Source organism: Mus caroli, unplaced genomic scaffold, assembly GCF_978045245.1.
Source record: "Mus caroli unplaced genomic scaffold, Mus_caroli_1 scaffold_5, whole genome shotgun sequence".
Taxonomy (NCBI): Eukaryota; Metazoa; Chordata; class Mammalia; order Rodentia; family Muridae; genus Mus; species Mus caroli.
In genome coordinates, this window is record NW_028227260.1 from 29,294,575 (window position 1) to 29,300,618 (window position 6,044).

Below are 6,044 nucleotides of genomic sequence, written 5' to 3' on the forward strand. Positions count from 1 at the left end.
GACTTTTGGGATAGCATTGGAAATGTAAATGAAGAAAATACCTAATTTAAAAAAGGCAATCCCCCCCAAAAGAAGCATTAAGATGTGTATCAGTTAAGTTTATGTCAATCATGACAATAAAGGTCCCATTTACATATTTTGGAGAGTAATACTATGAAAGTCCCTACCCCTCAAGAGTTAATCATGCTATGCATAAGTCCCTCTGCTTGATTGGTAATAAGTACTCCTGGGAGCTTTTGAAACCAAAAGACATCACTTTGCAAGCAGAGAAGCAGTTTCTGTTGCAGTTTGTAATCAGCTCTTTATGCTGCGTTCAGTTCTGCTTCAGTCTACCAAATTGGCTATGGACTGTGGAATTTTCACAACTAAGATTTTACTTTCCATTATGTGTTCCAGTTCTGAATACCAAACACAAATGGCCACCTGGCCACTGGTTAGCTGCCAACAGAACATAGTTGTACTGTAATTAAGAATTACTTTGTGTGCATATCAGCCTGCTGAGCTGGCAGATGGACACTGACCACAGAAGGTGGAGATCACCTTACATTGCGTTGCTGAACTTTGCTTGTGGTGACTTCATAGAGAAAAATTCACCAAAGGACTTCTCTTGAGGTTCCTTGAGCTTCTTGTCATTTCTTATTGGCAAGCCTCACAGTTTCTTCAGGATTAAACTGCCCTTGCTGATTCATGTGTGATGTCTTCCAAGGAAACTGGACTGTTGCTACTGATTCATGTTTGGTGTTTGCTACTGGACTGGGCTGAGAACAACAAAGATTGGAATTTCCTCAAAGAACTATTTGTAAACAGGTTCACTTCCCCCTGCCCCATATCCTAATTACCTTTCATTTCTTTTCTACTACCTCTGGTGTGTGGTGGGGTAGAGAGGATATTGAACCCTTATTAAAGTACTTTGTGAAAAATGTATGCCTGCAACCAAATTGTTCCAGATTCTCTCCCCCTCCCTATGTTTTGCTAGGACAAACATGTGAAGGTCGGAACTTTTTCTGGTGTGTACAAGAAGCTCACAGGCAAGGATGTTAATTTTGAATTCCCAGAGTTTCAGATGTAAAGAAAATGACTGAATAAAGTGTCATTCATAGAAAGAAAAAGAAGCACAGATTAATGGGGAACAAAGGTTAAAGCAAAAGAATGGAAAAGCATGTATAAAATGTAGGAAGTTGAAGCTAAAAACAAGCAGGGGTAACTATAGTTCTAACAAAGTAGTCTTTAAGCGAAACTCAGACAAATATGATCATTAAATATTATAATGAAGGGTACATTCAACTTTATAAAACACTACTTCATAGAAGGAAAAACAGGTCCAGGTACAATAATAGTAGGTGATTTCAATATCCATTATCATTAATAGATAGACCAATACTCTTTATCATTAACAGACAGACAGTTCAAGACAAAATAAAATAAAATGAAATTCACAGTGAAACCCCAGAGTTACACTGCACCACAGATGAAAGAAGCCTAACCAAGATGTATACAGGACACTTTGCCAACAGCTTTGACATGCTTCTCAGCAGCAAATGGGGCCTTCTCTAAAAAGAATACAATCTAGGCCACAAAGAAAATACAAAAATTATTTCTGTCATTTATCAGATCATAATGGAATGAAACTTCAACTCAACAGCAAGACAAACTATTGAATATATATAAATATCTGCATATTAAGCAATATTCTGGAATGATCATTGAAAATGAAATTAGAATTTTTAGAATACAATAGAAGAAGCTGTAAGAGGGGAGTTTGTAATTATGAATACTTAAATAATGAAATTTAGAAAGACTATGTTGGATCCTCTGCCACAGGGCTCCATATCCAAATAGTGCCCGGAGGGAGTGAGCCTCCCAGGAGTGCAGACAGGCCTGTGAGTACAGGCAGGACCACCACTGCTGCTCAGAGGAACCCACTCCAGAACCCTCAGGACACAGGAACCAAAGAGCTGTCTAGAAGGGGAGCCTTCCGGTTTCTGTCTCTGCCTGTAGCAGATCCTCTGCCACAGGACTCCATACCCAAATAGTGCCAGGAGAGCTCAGGCCCTTCTTAGAAGGGGTGGAAAAAATATCCACAGAAGGAGTTACAGAGACAAAGTGTGTAGCAGAGACTGAAGGATAGGCCATCCAGAGACTGCCCCACCTGGGGATCTATCCCATCAAATACAGACACTATTGTGGATGCCAACAAGAGCTTGCTGATAGGAGCCTGATATAGCTGTCTCCTGAGAGGCTCTGCCAGTGCCTGACAAATACAGAAGTGGATGCTCACAGCCAACCATTGGATTGAGCACAGGGTCCCCAATGGAGGAGCTAGAGAAAGTACCCAAGGAGCTGAAGGGGTTTGCAGCCCCATAGGAGGAACAACAGTGTGAACCAACCAGTACTCCCAGAGCTCCCAGGAACTAAACATCAATGAAAGCAGAGGCCCTTGGTCCTGAGAAAGCTGTATGCACCAGTATAGGGTAATGCCAGGGCCAGGAAGTGGGAGTGGGTGGGTTGGGGAGCAGGGGGTAGGGAGTAGGGTATAGGGGGTTCTTGGAGGGGAAACCAGGAAAGGGGATAACATTTGAAATGTAAATAAAGAAAATATCTAAAAAATCTTGCGATCTTGAAAAAAACAAAAAACAAAACAAAAAAGACTATATTATCCACACACACACACACCCGCGCTGTAAAAACCAGTTACTATACAAACAAAAATCACATGATTATTTTAAAATATTGTTTGAAAGGCTTTTTGATAAACTTGATAAAGGCCCTGAGAAATTAGCACTAGGAGAAAAATGTCCCAACATAATATACTACTAGGCTAAGAAAGGGAACAATGGGGAAGATTTCCTCTAAAACTAAATAGGAGGTGAGGGCGCCTATTTTCTCCATTGTGATTCATTTAAGGCTTGCTTTCTAAATTCTCCAGAGAATTTAGACAAGAGAAATAAATAAAGGGGATACAAATAGAAAAGGAAGAAGTCAACTTATCCTTACTTCCAAGTAATATGATTCCATACTTAAAAGTTCATTGGGATAGATAATATTGTGAACTTGACAGGACCTACAGTTACATAGGAGACAAATTTCTACATATGTCTCTGAAGGAATTTCTAGATTGGGTTAATAGAGGTAGATACACCCTAATGTGTGTGGCATTATTCCATGTACTGGGATCCTGAGGGGAAAGTGAGCAAAGTTCCAACATTCATCTATTTAGTTTGTTTCCTGCTGGATGCCTCACTCTCGGGTCACTATAATGTATTTTTACCATGATGGACTATACCTTTGAATCATAGGCCAAAATAAACCATTCTGTTCTTAAGTTGCTTTTGTTACAGCAATAAGAAAAATACCTTTTATATTCATGGATATTAAAAATTATTGGATCTGCCTGTCCCTAGAAGCATTGAGCTGATCACCAGACCAGCACCAGGGAGCTAGGCTAAGATGACCACCAGTCAGGCACTGCACAGACGGGGGGCAGGCAGACCATGTCCGAGATGACCCAGTGTCATAATGTGCATAGCACTCCTGAGATCACTTCTGAGATGACCGCAGACACTCAGAGACCCTGGGTGCCACTAAGAGGAATAAGTAAGTGGTGGAGAAATGGAATGGAAAAGAAAGAGAAAACAGAAGGCTATGGACACAATGAAGAGAGGCAGAACTGGAGACTCAAGGGTAGTGAGGAACAGGCTGATGTGAGTGGCAGGTGATGTTAGGACCATATGTTTCTGGTCTGGTCTGCCACCCAGGAACATGCTGATGTCTGAGGGCTGTGAAGAACTGGCCCCACCCCTCATCTGGGCATACTTTGAGAGCTGTCCCTGGGAGCATGAAAGCAAGAGAGCTGGCCCCATCCCTAACCAGCTGCAGTACTAAGGCGAGTATGCTCTGTGTATTGAGGGAGTTGTAAATGAACTGGTCCCCAAGTAAAAGAACATGGGAGAGCTGGCCCTGCCACCGATCTTCTGTGTGGTGGCATGAATTTGGGAAAGATAACCTCCTTTCCCCTTACCACTTGTAGCAGGTAAGAGACCTGGCCCTGGGGTCATAAGAGCAAGAGAGCTGCCCTTGTCCCTCACCAGCGGCACCCCTCACGAGAGTGGGTCCTGCACCTAACCTAGGCACCACAGTAGAACAGACCCTGCTAGTGAGGGCACCAGTTAGCTGGGTCCCACGGGCATCAGCACGAGGGAGCTGGCCCCACAACTTGTCTGCTTTGTAGTGACATGGGCAAGGTAGAGATGATTCCCAAGCCCCAGCCATCATCCCTTGTCACCTTATGGCAGGTGGGGAAAGCTAGCCCTGGGGTCATAATAAGCAAAGGAGAGCTGGCCCTGTGCCTCACCAACTGTGACACTAAGGAGAGTGGGCCCTGACCTTCACCTGAGCAGCAGGGTAGAGCTGGCCCTGCTTGTGTGGAATGCCCGTAAACTATCCCCAGTGGTGTGAGAGTGTGAGAGCCAATGGGCTGACCAGCTCAAATACCTCTGAGGCCCAGACCCAGGGCTTTGAATTATACCACCCTAACATCTACCCCATTGATGAACTGCTGGAAATGCATGAAGGGGCCAATTCTATAGATCCAAAACTACAGGATATCCATGACACAGAACAACAACAGGATACCCAATAGTCCCAGTGAGATTCCAATATTAATAAAGTAACACAAACCAGAGGCCTTGTACCAGACCAAGGAGTCATTGCAATGAACATTTGCAAGCAAAGAAATGTGGACTAAAAGGATATACTGTGAGACACACGGTGACACACTACAGCTTCCACAATGATTTTTTTTCTCTTTTTTTTGTGGGGGGGCAAGTTGCAAGTGTGAAGGGTGGGTAAGAAGAGAGGGGGAGACGAGTGGGATTGGGATGTGTGATGTGAAATTCACAAAGATCCAATAAAAAATTTAAAAATATATTGGACCTGACAATCAATTGCAGTCAAATAAAATAACAAAAATGCAAAACGTGAAAATTAGTTTCTGAATAGTAATGAACATACTGAGAAAGAAATCAAGAAAACAATTCAACTCACATCCCAAAAGGAAGAGGGGTGTCAAGCAAAGAACAAAGGTAACCAAGGTATTTTTTAAAGCTTAAAAAAAAAACTGAAGAAATAAAAGGAGATATTAGAAGAAATGAACATTAACTTGCAGAATTAGTACTGTGAAAATTGTTAATTACCAAAAGTAATCCACAATGCAAACCCCATTAAAATTCCAATCGTCTTTCTCAGAGAAACAGAAAACACAATGGTAAGGTTTATTATGACAGCACAAAAGATCTCAGATCTACAAAACAATTCTGAGCAGAAAGAGCAATGAGAGAGAAATCATAGTACCAGATTTCAAATGATACTGCAGAGCCATACATACTATCAAAACCAGAATGATGCTAGCACACAAACAGGCACATAGACCAATGGGATCAAAAAGAACACACAATTTAAATGCACATAGCCACCTGGTTTTCAAATATCTCTGAAACATGTAATGAAAAGATAGCCTCTTCAACGAATGGTACTGGAAAATCTGGATGTCCAAGTGTTGCAAAGTGGAAAAACAAACAAGCAAACAAACAAACCCAGTTATCTCTTATCCTGCAAGAAAACAGTTTTAAAGCTGGATCGAAACCTGAATATAAGACTTCAAAACCTTGAACCTTCTAGGAGAAAATAGGAGAAACACTTCAAGTTATAGGTATAGGCAAGGACTGTCTGAAGAACATTCCAATAGTCCTAGATATAAGAGCACGGACAGAAAAAAATGACATTGCAAGAAATCAGAAAGCATATACAGAGCAAATGAGACAACACAGTAAAGAAAAGCAAGAAAAGATTTAACCTTTCTATGGTTGACTATAGTTACTATATATAATATATAAAAATCTCAGACTGTCAAACACTAAAAAATGACATCTAATCGACAAATAAGCAAGTTCTTTAAGTAAAAATTACAAGTAGATATGAGGAAAAACTTTCAACATGCTTATCCATCAGTGAAATGAGAATCAAAGCTATCCTGAGCTACTAGAGAA